The sequence below is a fragment of the Lycium ferocissimum genome, chromosome 12, assembly GCF_029784015.1.
Source record: "Lycium ferocissimum isolate CSIRO_LF1 chromosome 12, AGI_CSIRO_Lferr_CH_V1, whole genome shotgun sequence".
In the NCBI taxonomy this organism is placed as follows: Eukaryota; Viridiplantae; Streptophyta; class Magnoliopsida; order Solanales; family Solanaceae; genus Lycium; species Lycium ferocissimum.
The window spans coordinates 61,225,391-61,243,422 of NC_081353.1; the positions used below are offsets into that span (position 1 = coordinate 61,225,391).

General features: G+C 36.1%; 1 pseudogene; it reads right to left on the reverse strand.

Moving 5' to 3' along the window:
- Positions 1-12,427: 12,427 nt before the first annotated feature.
- The window catches only part of LOC132039502 (uncharacterized), a 37,386-nt pseudogene continuing 31,781 nt past the window's right edge, over positions 12,428-18,032 (reverse strand).

Genomic DNA, 18,032 nt, shown 5'->3' on the forward strand with positions numbered 1-18,032 from the left:
TTAAGGTGTTTCAAAAGCCTAAAATGAAGTTCATCAAATCTAGTTTCCAACTCAATGAACTGCTCATCAAAATGATATAGGGATAATGAGTTATGGACGATGCAAGTTGGGCTGGCGGGAGAGAACTTCTAGGCTAAGAAAGCCATTTTTATCAAAATCCGAGTCCCGAATCCCAAAGCTCATGAAGAGAAAAGCGTTGTGAGTCACGTTGCCTTCAGTTTGAGCTAAAAATCAGCCAAAAAGAGGAGTGTTGACGTGGTTGCTGCATACTTAAGGTAAGATTAAGGTCCCTTTTTCATTGTTAATAAGTTTAATTAGGGTTTTAACGGATTAGAATGGAGAAAATAGCGTTATAAACCCGGTTGTTGTTTTGTTGAGATTTATGGATCGGGGGCTATTTTAGTTGGATTAAATGGATGGAATCAGCTGAGTTATGATGTATAATAATGGTTGGTACTTGTTGTTGATGTTGTTGATGATTCAATTGAACTGGATTTTCGGGATTGTCCAGTTTATATAGGAAATGCTGCCTGAATTTCATTAAGTTCCGTTCGTATACAAATTAGATAGTAAGTGGTCTAAATGGTCTAATCGTGATATTATCGTCGTGATTGTAGACATACGGACTCGAGGAGTGGACGTTGGGTGATTAGGTAGATTGTCAGGTATGTTAAGGCTATTCCTTTCTTTCATTTTTGCATGATCCTTATCATATGAATGAACACAGTGAGCAAGCGAGTTCCAAAGACTCTATTCTTAGATAGTGTAGAGATATTTGTATCCTTGGCCTCCTATGTTTTATGTCCATAACTCCCAGAGACTTATCATACTAGCTTCTTATGTCACCAGAGGAGTTCAAAGTATCCTTTTCTGAGTCTTACATGCATTTATATATATTATATTATATATGGATCGGCCCGTACGTTCCTCGGCATTATTATATTATATATTGACCGGGCCGTACGTTTCTGGGCATTATTATATTATATATGGATCGGGCCGTACGTTCCTCGGCATTATTATATTATATATGAATCAGGCCGTACGTTCCTCGGCATTATTATATTATATATGAATCAGGCCGTACGTTCCTAAGATTATTATATTATAGATGGATCGGGCCGTACGTTCCCGGCATTATTATATTATATATGGATCGGGCCGTGCGTTCCTCGGCATTATTATATTATATATGGATCGGGGCCGTACGTTCCACAAGACTATCGATATATTATAATCTATGCCTATCATACGCTATAGAGTCGGGCGGTCATATAGAGTTACGCAGATATTCTCAGATGTTAGCCACGTATGCATTCAATTATTGATACTGGTTTTCATGATTCATCTGTACTTGATGTTCTTATGCCTTACATACTCGGTACATTGTTCGTACTGACGTCCCTTTGCCTGGGGGCGCTGTGTTCATGCCACACAGTCCTAGATTGTTTTGCAGGTAAAAGTATTCAGCTAGGATGGTTGGCTATCAGCTGGGATTGGCAAACTCCATTTTCTTCCTGGAGCAGTGCCGAGTCATTATGGTTATCATATGTGTGTATGGGTATGTCGGGGCCCTGTCCCGACTCATATGATTTAGGTGTTTACTCTTAGAGACTTTGCAGACAGTGTCTTGTGGTTAGTATGTTGAGATGTAATGTGTTGAGTAAAGCGACCATGTTGGCCGATATGTCAGTTTGACTTACTCGGTTTTTGATTAGTTGAGTATCGTTCGCAAATTTCTATGGTTTGACTGAAAGTACTTTATTATATTTCCAAAAAATTTATATGTCCAGTTTCATTATGTGAATGCCAGAGGGTTCGCTCAGCTTTAAGTAAGAGTTGGGTGCCCATCATGCCCTATCCGGATTGGGGTGTGACAGGTGGGCTCTGTCCCGGCCATATTATGTCATGTATTCCAGTAGCGGCTCATAGATAGATATGTACAGTTAGAAGTTCCATGACCATCTTGGTTCACACTTTGTTGTATCATCGTATTTTTGATAGCTTAGTCGGCTTGTGTACTTGAGATCAGTTTGATAACGTGTATAGAGCTTTTGTGCTTGTGTCCCTTTACAGATTATGATATTTATGAGTTAGCTTTATGGCCCACTCATACATGACTATGAGATGTACATTTTGAGGTGCTCGGTAGGTTAGCTCCGGGTACCGTCTTGGCCTTCCGATTGGGTCAAGACAAAAGTGGTATCAGAGCAGTTCGTCCTAGGATATGTCTATGAATCGTGTCCATTAGAGTCTTGTTTATGGGTGTAAAGCGCGCCACACTTATAAACAGGAGGTTGCAGGACATTTTGGATGGTTACCTTCTTTTCTATTCTAGATCGTGCGATAGAGCCAAATCGTAGGATATGAGATTTCTAGTCCTAATCCTAATTGTTTTTGTAGTTGTAAGATAACTTCCACGAGAAAGAGGATTAATGGTTCAGGGCTCCCCAGAGTGTGATATTCTTATGATACAGACCTATCGGAGGATGTGCCCTCTATGGAGATAGATCCATCAGAAGCTATGTCCTCCATAGAGACAGACCGTCTGAGATTCAGGAGGCCTCGACTGGGTAGGTAAGGGATAGGAAAGTATTGGGGGATGATCACTTGAATAATCACAGATTGACGATGATATCTGCAGAACAGGGGTCAAATGAGAATAAAGGTAAGTTTGGGGGAATCAATATAATTGGTACGTTTGTAGAAGGTATGGGCGTCATGGGACAACCTGTAGAAGGGCAAGCAGAAGAAGAACTTCCCCTACTACGAAATTTCAGGATTTGAGTAATAAAATAAGAAAATGACGCTTTCCTCTAAAATGAATGTCAAGAGTACTACAGGTAAGTATAAAATGTTTGTGTTGGCATCAGCGATGAAATGTAGAATCTATTGTTAATAATTTTTGAGAGGAAGTAAGGGAATATGTACATAAGAGACCGTTTGCGAGCATATACACCTCTGTGTAAGAGGATTGGTTGTAGTTTTGTGAACTGATGTTCAGATGCGATATATGAAATGAGCAATATTACTTCACATTCTTTCTATATTAATCAGCCCTGTGTGGTTGAGTTGCATATTATATGTGCTTCTATATTCGGCCTTCTGAGGCACGGGATGCATTTTCTGGGCTGTGTGCAGGTTTGAGATTTGTAATAATTATAGAGGAAACTCTGCCAAAATTTCTCGAGGACTTAAAGGAAATTGTGGAAATCTTCAAGTGGAATTGTTATGAGAGGTAAAAAAAAAAAAAAAAAAAAAGAGGTCTGGAGTAATTAGAGGTGAAGTTAGCAATGGCATGTATTAAGTTGGAAAGAGTAAATAGCAGGATAATGTGACAAGTATATGAGAACAGGATATACAACATCAAGAGGAAGCTATGTGCTTCCTTAAGCGGGAGGTCAAGAGAGACCCTACATAATGAAAGAGCCAAAAGGATAAGCTGCTTTAGAAGAAGTTCACTTATCAGGGAAAAGTTGACCGACCCTTATATGTCTTCGTAAGACCGAGTCATGACTTGATCCGTGATTTTATATATATATATATATATATATATATATATATATATATATATATGCGACATAGGTATGGACTGGCAGGTTAGAACTTGATCCGTGATTATGGAAGAGAGTATTCATGTCACCACGGACCGGCCCTACGGACTTTAGCAATATTACGAGATAATAGACTAAAAAAGGAGTTTTATGGGATTTGAAATTTACTAAGGATAATTACATAACAAGAGTTCATGGTTATTGATACAAAAGGGAACGAGAAGTAAAGAAAGAAAGAAAGAAAGGATACAAGGCTACGATAATGAAAATAAGATAAGGATGATCAATGAGACAAAAGGACGGCTAGTGGCGAGTGTCGAATATATTACTACTATATATAAGAGACAATCCAAAGAGTTTTATAGTACTTAGTTATATTGTAGCCATTTAGTTAGCTTGCCAACTAAAAAGGATTTGCTCCTTCAAATATTTGTCCTTATATTTGTTATTTATTACTTCATATATCAAAGTGTGTTTTTAATAAATCAAGATATTTTCAAACCCTTTTTGGTAATACATGGCCCCTTAGTCTAACTTTTTGGAGGTGAGGTATGTACCATGATTTTTTTCTCTGTCTTATTTTTGCCCCTACATTATTTCTTTTTTACTTGGCTTGCCACATCCAATATGGTACATATAATTTGAGCCCTTTAAAAATACTTGAAAAGCTGTGCATGGTAATGATGTCATCTAATAGAAATAGCTATGCACAAAGATACTCTAAAATGGTAATAATAATAATAATAATAATAATAATAATAATAATAATAATAATAATAATAATAATAATAATAATAATAATAATAATTTTGGAGAACTCATTTGGTACTGGCACATCGTCGACCATATTTTCTTAGTAATTCTAAAATTGTCATTAAATTTCTGTTGATCTAAATTTTATTAAAAAAATTATATTGAATATATAAAGGTTTAATGATGTAACACCATTATACGATAGAAAATAAATTTTCAAATAAAAAATAAATAGATAGAAAATAAATTTCAAAATCAATCCTTAAAGAAAATAAATTAGAAGGAACAAAATTATTAGATATATATAAGTCGTTGCACCGAGACATGATTTAATTATTTAAATTTAGCCAATGCTAATGTATTTGGGGCAATATAATAGTTATAATTTATAATATTATTATAACACAAATTTGGAAAATATATTAGATAAAGAAAAAATAAAAGAAATATAATTTCCTCACATGCATTTCTTGAAAGGAAAAGAAAATTTTTAATTAAGAAAAATCATTATTTTTTCATATATCTTGTAAATATTTTGAATAGTCAAGTATTGAAATTTATATACTTTTTACATAGTTTTTAAATATGTAAATTTTCAAAGACTTAAAGATTCTATTCACTGTCAAAATTAAACTGTTTGACTCTCGAAATTTAAACTGTGGCACATAAATTGAAACTTAGTGATTACGTTATTACCTTGATTTTGGGCTCGGGCTCAGCACGGGCTTCCCCACACTAGTGTAATGTATATGGTTAAAATAAGAAGAGCATGTTACAAATAGAGAAAGAGAAGTAGAGAAGAAATGAATATCAAGACATCCATTCGTTTAAGTAACTCGATAAGTAGAATGTGAGAGAAAAATCATCCCTTGTGAACACCTCGATGATAAGTAGGGATGTTATTGAAAATCATAGGGTGGCTACCGTCTTGGATTGTACCGTAAATGATAAGTAATTGATGTGACTAAGGCGTGTGGCAATAAGATTATATGTTGAGTAGAATAACTTATACATTAGTAAAAGGATGACTTTATGCCTATATAACCTTCCTTCAAGGAACCTCGAGAGGACCACACTTTGCCACGCTACTAATATATTGGACTATCAGGGAAGAAAACACCTGTGATAATGTGGACTAATCAAAAAAGGTTATCGAATCACTTGAGCAAAGAAACGAGAAGCACGATAAGGAAATGGATAAAATTTGATCTTAAATAATTAGTGGACTAATCTTGAGTACCTATAAAGGTAGTAACGGATAGAATCATATTCCAAGTAAGCTATACGACAGTGTCTTAGGAAGAGATCAATAAGGAAGGTCAGGTCAATAAATGGTAAGTTTACGGACGATGCAGTAAAAGAAATATAGAACGGTCATGGGATGTGTATGCGAAACCCAACTAATATGTGAAGTGATTTGTGGGTAACGATGAGTGTGTGAAAGAAAACCTATGACAAACGGATCTACCGTACGACTTCAGGGTTGTAGTAAACAGATGATGGCAAAGGATTTGACCTTCGACATTGTAAGGCAATGAAGCATGCGGAGACGTAAAGGCGAAGTGATAGAAAATATGAATTGTAAGATGAAAGCGGGATAGAAAATCCCTAGATACCAGCAAGATGAGGTAAGTTGCGGAACGAAGTCGAAGGATAGGCATATGATAGAAGAAAGGTAATAGTTTCATATGAAGATGGACGTTACATAGAGAAATTACCCATATTGCAAGTGTTATCCGATAGGGTAGAAGATGAAATTACAGGTAATTACATCAAAGGGATTCTCTTAAGAGGTTCGGTTCATCGCGGAACCTGATTAAAATAAAGTTTATAAGTCCTTTAAGAAGATACATTATGTCAATATTTTGAATTTGGTACGAGAATAAGATAAGTGAGAATAGGCCACCTCGAAGGAAGTTTTAAAGTTAAGAAGAGGTTTCCTAACCACTACGTACCCTTGAATAGATAAGAGATGGAACAATATCGATATGTAACGAAGAAATCACGCGGTTGACTTAATAAGCGACTGTGGAGGCAATGACTATAAGACTATGAGAAGAAGAAGTAACTGGCAAGGGAAAAAAGACATTTAGAGTGATTAAGCATAGACAAGGACCGACGAGCTGATTGAGGGAAATTGCGGAATGACTCAACCCCAAATTTTAAGTCAAAGTTGGAAGGTGAATGTGGTTGTGCCTAAAGTTATCATACTGCTAATGGGGTCACTTAGGGAAAAGAAAAAGACGAAGTAAAACACGAAAATGGAGGAAATATTATTTTAGTGTTTATTGGACCTAGTTAAGTATTCGTACGGGGCAGTATAGATTGAAATCATGTTTCATGTAAGTTATGTTGCGATGTCTTAAGAGGAAACCATTAAATGGGAATAGATTTAGAGGGCGAGTGTCACAGCTAAAATAGAATAGTTGTGGAAGCAGCTGCAAAAGAATTATAGAATAATTATGGGCCATTTCGGACAAGATGACTTATGCGTGAAGTAATTTATATGTTGCAAGCCCTCGGAATTTGAAATCGTAGCGAGAAATATTATAATAAAAGGGATCTACTATGTGATTTGATAACCGTTAGAGCTCAGATAATAAAGTAAAGATTAACCCCAACTTTATAAAGCAACGTCAGCATGTTGAGACACGAGAATTAAGTGATAGATGGGGGATGAAAGTGAGATATTAATATCAAATAAGAATGGACAGTGTGCAAGAGTTGATTATATAGTGAACGTTGATCCGATGTCGTAAGGAAGGTGTACCTATAAGTACTTGCTAATTATGACGAGAGACTTGCGAGATTGATTTAGTAAATGATTGAAAGGACGATGACTATATTAGAAAGGATAAATGATAAAGAGCACCTATAATAATCCGACATGAAAAAAAAAGAAGGATCGACAAGTTGTAATATCAAGAAGATAAAGGGAAGTAAATGGCTATTGATTCATCTTTCATGTTATTGAAAGGATACCCAAAGGACGTCAAGAAGTGACCAGCGAGGGACAGTTAAAATCTTGCAGACTATGATAAAACTCGGCAGACGACAAATTACGGATGATGCTTCATGAGGATGAACCTGTAAATAATCATGCCTTATGAAGAGCTCTGATGAATAGTGAATATGACTTATGTAAATAACAATGAAATAGATATCAAATGATCAGTCCAGAAGGATTGTAAGTCATGAAGACATGAATACGACTTATGCGCAGTCAATAGAAAATGAGGAACTTCAGATTATGATCAAACCAAGCTAATATTTGCAGTGAATATACAGTTATTTTGATCATTTCTTCACAAGTACCTGCAGTAGCATTCAAATAATGCTGTTTCAACCTGTGTTGTATAAATTGCAAGAAACCGAAGATAATAATTTCAAGAGAAATGCAGCTGCCAGAATATGATCTATATTGATGATAGAATTAAAAGTAAGAGGAACTATACGGACCGAGGAAGTGATATAAAGAAGCAAAGTATAAGATAACGGAGAATTCGATTAAGATTTGCATATGAAAAGGATAACCTCGAATGAAACATCCAAAGGAGGTTGCTAGTTGATTTGGTGAGCAGGAAGGTGAGGTTACATTGCTGAAAGTATTAAGTTCAGCAAGAAAAGTTATAAAAGGAAACAAAGTACCAGGAAACTCCAGCATAGCATCATAAGAAGAAGGTGAAATGAAATAAGCTAATGAAAGGAAGTGACTAAGTTAGCAGCAAGGGTTCTGGTAGTGAAGAAGAGAAGGATTACAAGAAGAATGCGAGGAGGGACAGCAAAAGACTGCTAGGAGTCGCGATAAGAACAACTAAAACACCTTCGATAAAACATTTAGACCTCCTGGGTATCAAGAGCTTAAGATGTGTGGATCGACACAACAAGTTGAAAAGCATTTGATGAGGTTATGTGCGAGCGAAAAGACATTGACGATTAAAACGATGGTAACTCTACTTTAACATTTGAGGACGAATGTTCCTAAGTGGGGGAGAATGTTACACCTCATAAATTTTTGTGTCATTTGTGTCATGAGTAAACTGACGTAAGTGCAGAGAGGATATAATACCCCTATAAGGTTAAGGAATAGTTTTAACAAGTGTTAAACAAGTATTTAAAGGTTCTAAGATCAAGTGAATTGAAGAAACTAAGTTTGTCGAAACTTTGGAAAAAATTGGCAAAATTTTGGGCCGGATTTTTGGTCCAAATTGAGGGATGTATATCTCATATAATATGAGGAGTTATGGAATGTATAACCTATGAAAATTGAAGTTCAGGAAATTATCTTTCCAATGCAATTTACAGATCGCAAATCCAAGAAATACAGTGAAAGTTACGGTCTGTAAAAAATTTGACGATTCAAATTATAAATCGTAAATTGAATTACGTCCAGTAATTGTGGCCGTAAAATTTGAGGTGGTGGATTTCCAGAATTATATAATTATGATCGCCTCTTCATTTTAACATAACTCCAAGTCCTAGAAAGCTCTAGAAACCTCTCCAAACATATTCCAACATATTTCAAAGCCTAAATCAAAGATTAAAGTGGTTAGGGTTTCCAAGTGACGTCTACACTTGTCTCCTCTTCTTGAAGATGCTTGGGTGAGTATTTTTAAGGTGGACTAACCTTGGAATTGAAGCGTTCTTGAATTTTGAGGTAAGATTTCATCTTAGTTCCATGCTTATGAGTTTATTTGATAATTATGTTAAGATTTGGGGAGAAGAAATTGGAGGAAAAGTTCAAATATGAATTTGATGATATTGTGAGTTGTAAATTGACTTGAGCTATAATTATTACTATGTTATGAGTATAATCTTATTATGAGGGTAATAATAATGATGAGGAAGTGTTGTATACAAGTGTATAAAGGGATTGGGTTGAAGTTGTTGTTATGGATTGATTATGAAAAGAAGTTTTGGATTGATTTGAGTCCCATTTGAATATAAATCTCTTGGCTATGGTATTGTTTATGTTGTTACTGTAGTTTAGGAGTTGTTTTGGAATTTGGTGGAAGTAAGTAATATAGGGGAGATGTTGCCCAAATTTCGTTAGCTCACCTAATAGTCTAGTTTGATCTTATAAGCGTTTCAATGACTTAAACTTAGTGTGAATCATCTTAAGTGTAGATTTGCAAACTCAGGAGGATAGGCGAGGAGTAGTAAGGAGACGACGAGGTATGTAAGTCTATTACTTTCTTTATTTTTGGCATGATCCTCATGAACCAAACAAATACGTAACGTTGATATATAATCCAGAGTTAGGAATGATCCGTTTGTTTCATGTTCCATAATGATATCTTTAGAAAGTCTCTCCAATATCTAGTATCACTGCCATTCCTAGCATGTTCATGCATTGCATTGTATATACATATATATATATATATATATATATATATATATATATATATATATATATATATATATATATATATATATATATATATAAGGTATTATATACATATATATATATGTATGACCTCATGCATGCATGCACAGTATTTACACCTTTCATTAGCCCTCAAAGGCAGTTCAGATGCACAGTATTTATGCATATCATTAGTCCTCAGAAGCATGTTAGATGTACAGGTTTATTCTCTCTCATATTTCATGTTACTCTCATGTCTCTATATTATGTTATTTTTCATGCCTTATATACTCAGTACATTTTCCGTACTAACGTCCCTTTCTGGGGCCGCTGCGTTTCATGCCCGCAAGTCTTGATATACAGGTTGACAACTCATTCAGTAGGATATCAACTTAGCCGATAGTGTTGTGGCGCTCCACTTGCTCCAGAGTTGCTCTGTGAGTTAGCATGGTGACATATGCATTGCATGGGTATGGCGAGCTCTGTCCCGGCCACGTTATGTTATGTATTCCAATAGAGACTCGTAGACAGATATGTACAGTTAGAGGTTCTATGACCATCTGGGTTCACACTTTGTTGTATCATCGAATTTTTGATAGCCTAGTCGGCTTGTGTACTTGAGATCAGTTTGATGGCGTGTATATATATATATATATATGCATATGCTTTTATGCTCTTGTCCCTTTACGGATTACGATATTTATAAGTTAGCTTTATGGCCCACTCAGACATGACTATGAGATGTATGTTTTGAGGTGCTCGGTAGGTTAGCTCCGGGTGGCAGTCATGGCCCTCGGGTTGGGTCGTGACAAACTGATTCAAAATTCGAGTAGAGACAAAACACACTAAGTGATTTCTTCTGATCTTCTTCATTGTTCTTGGGCAGATTAACCCGTTACTTGTACGGTGGAGCTCGCAGGTATCTAATTAAATAGTGAAGGTGTATATAACTTTAGAGTGCAGCTAATACTGGGTTCTAAAAAGGTCTGTTGTACTCGGTACACAATGGACTATACAAATTATCAAGCCAATATTTTCCTTAAAAACATAACCACCTCAGGAATATGGAACACAATCTCAAAAGAAAACCATCAAACAAATAGGTGCAGATACAATAAGAGGCTTGATATATTTGTTTCACCAAAAAGCTAAAAAACATAGAACAACCAACTTCTTGTGTTTCTGAATAAAATACTAGTTCATTACCTATCTTGTACTGGTCTAGACTAGATTTTGGGAATTGGTTAATGTAAATTGAGTTTTTTGGTAAACGGGCTCGCCTTCTAGGTGGGATTAGGGAGGTGCCCGCACGATCCATGATTTGGGGCATGACATGCTTTTTCTTGGGCCTCGATCAAAGTTGAAATGGTTGAGTTGCTACTAATTCCTCTCTTCTTGGGCACAGTCTTATAATCCTCTAAGGTGCTCAAGGTAAACATTTATTTTTTGTCCCCACGGTCGCCTTTCCCACTTGAACAACAAAGTGATCAAACACTTTTGTTAGGAAGAACCCATAGGGAAGCCCATGCCTGCCATCCTTAACAGCAACAACCTTCAGGATATGCTCTATCATAAGAGCTGGCAAGCTGATCGGAGTGAAATTAGCCAAGGCGTCAGTAAGAACCAAATCTGGAATGTTTGCACTTGACTGTCTTTCAGCCCTCGGAAGCACTACCTTGTTCACCAACTCAAACAAAAGCTGATATTCAAGCTTAAGTTGCTTCTTAAAAATCCTTTACCCCGACACAGTGCCTTCTTGCTTGATGATAATGTTCATGAATTCTGTTGAAGCGGCATTCCCCTTAACTGTTTTCAGACCATCAGTAGACACATTAAGAATTTTCCCAAGCATCTCCTCGTCAAGAGTAAATTCAGTCCCATTTACATACACCATTAGAGTATTATCATCAGTAGCAGTTAAGTTTGCATAAAAGTTGGAAACTTCTTCTTCAAAAACACTGGGAATTGGAGGAACAAACAGATGATTCCATTTCTGGAATTGAACTTTCTCAAGAAGTTCCTTCATTCCAGGTTTTTCTGCAATATCAGGATAAAAAAAATCTGCCAAGCAACCCCTTTTGAGACTTCAGAATTTCTATCCTCTCCCATTCAGATGGCCCCTTCTTTTGCTTCTTTGATGAGAAACCAGGTTCCTCATCGAGACTTCCCTTCCTCTTTCGGAGTGGACAAGACTCACTCTTCTTTTTCTCAGCCTTGTCAACCTTAACATCAGGTTCAGCATGCACTCCTTTTTCCCTGTTTCTTTTCTTGGAATTTTTCCTCACAAGGGAAGACTCCTCCACTTCATTTTTCTCTTCATCATCAACAGTCACTACATCAGTAGATGTCACTTCCTCCTTGTCAACTAACAGACTTTTCACCAAACATTCTTTTTTCTTTACGGAGCTTTTCTCCTTGTTGGCATGTAGAGAAGAATTCGAAAGGGATTTACGCTTTTTCCTTGTTGTTGGGCCCTTATGTGCATTATGTTTTATGAGTCCGTCCTTGGTGGACCTAGGTATTCTTTGATAGACAAGATTCAAAGGTATTCCTTCATCATCCATGTCATCCATTGAAAGAGTAATGGGACCAGGTTCCTTACCAGTAGTCAAATCTCCAAGGGGTACAGTTATAGTAGACACACTCGCGGACTCTGGTGTCCCATCCCAGATAGTAGCAGTCTTAAACATATGCGATTCAGACTCCCTTTGGGTCGAGGGACCAATTCCCTCAATGGGTTCCCTTTTTTTCATGTTCAATCACCGATTCCCCCTAAGTGAGGGAATTCTCTCACTTGTTTTCCACCATGTAATCTACCAATAGATTCAACAAACTTAGACATGATTTCAGCCACCTCGCTCTCCAAAATATTACCCCATCTCTTTTCTCCCTCATTAAGACTACTATCAAACAAATGGTCGACAGAGGACTCAGAATGTCCTTTGTCTGAACCATCAAGAATATTACCAACAGGATGAGTAGTATTACATGGTTCCTTAGTCGATTCAACACCTTTCTTTGTTCCTTTTCAGCAGCATCAGAGGAATTTGGCTCGACCAACCCACTGTCCACTTACATAATTTTCTACCCTGTTTCGGTCGGAGTTTCCCTTTGTTGGAGTGTGACAGTTGAGGATTGTTCCTCGAGAATGGTAGAAGGAGTCTCAATCATAAACCTTTTAAGGGTTTGGTTTTGATGACTATGCGGAGGAACTAAAGAAGAAGGAGAGGGTACGGGTGAGACTGGAGTGGGTATCGGAGAATTTAGGGGTGACGTTTGTGGGGTTTGTTTAGATGGGTTTGGGGATTTTGGAGAAGACATAATTGCTGATTTGGGTGAGTTGTGAGGAGATGATTGAGACATCTTTCGACTATGAACACAGATGTTAGAAGGATTAAAGGATTAGTAGATGTTTGGTTTGACAGAGAGAGAGTGAATGAAAATTTTTGCTTTGGGAGTTTAAGTGGAGTGATGATTGAAAATGAGGTGTAATAAGGTGGACAAGGAACCGGTTATGACTGGGTGTAAAATGAAAAAGTTTTTTTTTTTTTTGTTTCTCGGACCGTTTCAGAAAGGACGGGACGATTGGATTGGAGGTGGGAACAAAATTAATGATATGGCACTCTGAGCAGTTTAAATACACATAAATATTGGAAAGACTACTAACCTTAGTCAAAGGAACCAGGTTCCTTGACAATTTTTGAAAATAAAAGCAAAATCTCTGAGAAGTGCAATGTCACCTACACTTGTGTAGTCCTGAAACTGCCATGCGTGTATACCTATAACAATATAGCATTCAGTTAGATGTCACTAAAAAACACTTTTTAGCATTGTACATGCCCTCTTAACATAGCCAATCAAAGGGGCAACTAGTTAAGCTTGATTAACCCCAACTCAAAGCGATTTCTTTCAAAATGCTCCCTACTCAGTGCCTTAGTGAAGATATCTGCTACCTTGTCCTCTGTCTTGAGAAACTTTATACAAATCAAACCCTTTCCAACATTATCCCTTAGGAAATGCTGTCTAACATCAATGTGCTTGGTTCTCTTGTGTTACACTTGATTTTCTGCCATGTTGAGTGCACTTGCATTATCACATTACAAGGGTACACAATCAGTAAGCACACCAAAATATCAAGTTGTTGTTAGATCTAGAGCAATTGAGCACAACAAAAAGCAGTAGTTACATATTCAACTTCTGCAGTAGAAAGAGCCACAGAATTTTGTTTCTTTGTACCCCATGAGATCAAGCATGACCCCAAAATATGTGCCACTCCAGATGTGCTCTTTGTATACACCAAATATCCAGTAGAGTCAGCATTAGCATACCCAATCAAGTAAAAATTATCTCCTGACGGATAGAAGAGGACCAAGTCCGATGTCCCTTTGAGATACCTCAGAATTCATTTTGTAGCCTTCAAATGAGATTCTTTTGGACTTGATTGAAACCTCGCACACAAACCGACACTGAAAACAATACAGGTCTGCTAGCAGTGAAATATAGTAGAGACCCAATGATTGTATTGTAGCGTGTCGTATTTTTTTTCGATTCGTATTTGCACTTGCCTCATTTAAAAAGGAAAGTGTCTGGGGAAGTACGGTTGTCAATCATACCGGGAAAAAGGAAAAAATATACTTCTATGTAATGGTACTCTAAATGGACTTATTTTTAGAGTCGCCACCTAATTTTTAGGAAATTAGGAAAACCAATTCGAAAAGGATTCATTTAAAATGGGTAAATTTTAAAAGAATCCTAATTTAACCAAAGTATGGGTAAGGGTTCTGGTGATCCCCCGGGGAAGGTGTTAGGCACTCCTGTATTAAGGATCCGCTCAATTACGGTTTACCTACGGATTCTAATAATATGTCTATATAGATATAAATTGATTTGTGATAAAAATAGTTTTTGTTTAATACTTCTGCAAATAGAATTAGTCATTTATGCAAAAAATAGCGTGTTTCAAGAATCAAAAGTGATGGAATTTTGCCCAAAATTGGGCGTTTGGGGTGTTGGACTAGAATACTTAGGCTAATACCCGAGGGCTCTTAGCCTAAGTAGGACGCTACATAAGTCCACCCAAAAAAATAGTTAAGGTATAGGAAAATAGTTTTAGAAAAATAGGTTGAGTATATAATTTATATAGTATTTTACATAGATATATGTAGTCCATTTTTCCTTTTCTAAGTTTGAGTCAAATTTTATCTTTTAGCCTAAGTCCATCAATCATAACTAGTCCCAGAAGTTTGAATATTGGTTCAAATTAGTCCTTATATCACCAGCCCACAAGTTTCATAAATGTTCAAATCAGTCCTCAATTTTACGAAAATTGGCAGTTTTAGTCCTCGCGATCAAATCAGTCCCAATTTGCATTAACATCTCAAACTGTGTGGCAAATTTATTTTTAGCGACTTTTAAAATATAACAATCGATTAAGGGTTCCAATAGGCATGATAATTTGCAAATAATAATTTGAAGCACATAATTTAAAGGAGATAGGGTATTTGGGCCGACCAAGCCCAAAAGAGAAGATGTTTATGCACTTGGGTTCGTTGGGTCCAACGTATGCTCCTTTTTGCTCCGAATTGGGTTGACTCGATCTAAAATGTGTTGATGAACCCCGCTGGGGCCCACCAACGGGTTTGAATGGGCAAAAATACAAACGGGTATGCATAATATTAGTGTACATTCATGAATAAGACTAAGTGCAAAAATTAAGGCTACAATGATCATTACAAGACCAAAAATGAATGCACAATTTATTAGGCTTGGCCCGCTTATTATTTTGTAACGGTAGACTACCAAAACAGCCTAATGTGAAATAAGCCCACAACAAATAGTAATAAACCACACACAAGTTAAAAAGGCTTAAGTGATCGGCCCAGGACAAAATTTGCTAAATATTAAGAGGCAATATACATGATATACCACAGCTATACTACTCAGTTTTACTCAAATTTTTCAAAGTGTCAAGAGGTGATATACATGATATACTACTCATTTTTCCCCAGATTTTTCTAAGTGTCAAGCGGTGATATACATGATATACTACTGGTATACTACTCCTTTTTCATCAGATTTTTCTAAGTGTCAAGAGTATGGTATACATGATATACCATTGATATACCATCGAAGAGCAAAACTCCTTAAAGGGCATACCCTCCAGATATACCTGATATATATGCTTCATATTCTACTAACTCTTAGACTACCACACTCAAGCTAAAAAAAAAAAAAAAATCCAAGTCCTTTAGGAAATATTCTACCCCTTTTAAAGGCCAAATACTTAACTTCAGTCAAGGCTGACAAGTAAGAACCCCATAACATACAACTTCACTGCCAGATCTTTGCACACATGAAGCAAGAAAGTCACAGAAAAAGTTCAACTAGTCTCAAGAACAAAGAAAATCAAGCAGCTCTTATGTGATGTGAAGGTTTTGGCAATGCAAGGCCTCTCATATATCATAATTCAGCAAACAGCAATAGTATGGACATGGCAAATTCCAAAAATGGAAAATGAGTAGCAACAACAAATGAAGTAATAAGAAAGAACAAAGAAGGCACAGGATTAAGAGTGAAACAAAGAAAAGACAAAGGCAAGACCACAATCATCCTATTCAAAACATTAGTTCGAAATCAAGGATTAATGAAGACAGGATAATAAAGGGCCTGGCCAAGAGTTTCATTTTTAACCAAGAAGGCAACTGAACCAAATACCAGAAAACCACTTTTAAACCCAATCATCACTTATAGAGGAAAGTTTAAAGCCCAAAGTCATTTTCATACCTATTTTGGCTTAAACAAGTTCAGATATTAACCAGATTTAGAGTGCAGATTCCTAATACTTTCCAAGTCCCTATTATCCTAGTTCATATGCAATCATTGAGTCACACTGATCCCAACCAGTCCCAATATCACCTCAGCATATAAGCAGTCCCATAGGAAACATTGCAAAACTTAAGAATGACAACTTTGACTTAGTTAATTTACAGAATCAACATAGGAATCCAATGTCAAATGTGAGATCAAATAAAGTATTGATCAATGCATAAGGGATGATCAAAATAGGATCAGTAAGTCCTAAAAAAAGGTAAAAGAGAGCATGAAGTTATCCTAGGTGTAGTCATTACATTTAAAAGGTTTGAATCACAAGTAGGCAAATAGGGGTGGAAGTCATATATATAAACCTCAGAACCTTACCAACAAGCCATTAAGACCTATACAAACAAGCAATTACCATATCTGTTCTCTTAAAGCAGTTTTAAATTCAATTTTTACCATTGCATTAGATGTCACAAAAATTAGACAGTTTAGGCATGACCAATTCTCAGTAGCTTAAAGTGATTCAACAATGAAACTATGAGCATGTTGCAGTCTATATCAAACATACAGCAGGAATGATGCAAAAAAAAAATGGCTTACAGTTCAAAAAGGTAATCAAGAGAGGTTCATGTTGTTTCTCCTAAGTCACAAAAATGATGTATTCAAAAGTATAATAAGCCAACAATGTATAAGGAACAGAAGTGTTCAAGTTCTAGGATCAAATTTGGAGAAACAAGGATACAAAATGTCTAAGTCACTACTATTCCTGATTTCACACTTCTTTTTTTAAAAATAAACTCTGAATTTCTTTGTATAACTCACTCCTAATGATCTGACAGTCAAAGGGGGGTATTTAAGATCCACTTAATCAAAGTAGGCTCACAAAGCTTTCTTCACAGCAAACCAAATAACAAGGCAAAGCTAAAAAAAAAAAAAAAAAAAAAGAACAAACCATAATAAGATAAACAAAGAACACAAATCATACTAAGATCACAAAACACACACCACAAACCCCAAGGACATTAGCTTAGGCCACTGATTTTCAAATTTGAACAAAGGACAAGTTCCCTCATTCCCTTGTCATTTAACCCCTGCACTGCTCCTAAAGCTAGTGATTAAATACACATACAAAGCCAAACAGGACCCAAACTTGTTCCAAAACAACATGACAAATTATAAATTCATCAAATTCCTAAATTTTTAAAGAAGAAACAGATTCTTAGTTTTAGAGGATTTTAGTTTCATTTAACAGTTTTAGAATCTACAAAGAATAAGTTAAGAGGTCCATTCTTTACTCTCATAAGACTAAACAAGTTTTAGAGAAACAAAATGTATACCTATACAACCTATTGATCACAGAAACAAATGAGTCCTTTTATTACATCTTTTAACAGTCACTTAGTCAAGAAAAGGGAAAATGAAAATTTGAGGTTCAGGTTTCAAAGATTCACATAATGTTATAGTTTACTGATCTTTAAAAGCTTTTTTTTTTTTTGCAAGTTTTGAGAAGGTTTAGCCTTTAAAGAGTAGGAGAGGAAAAG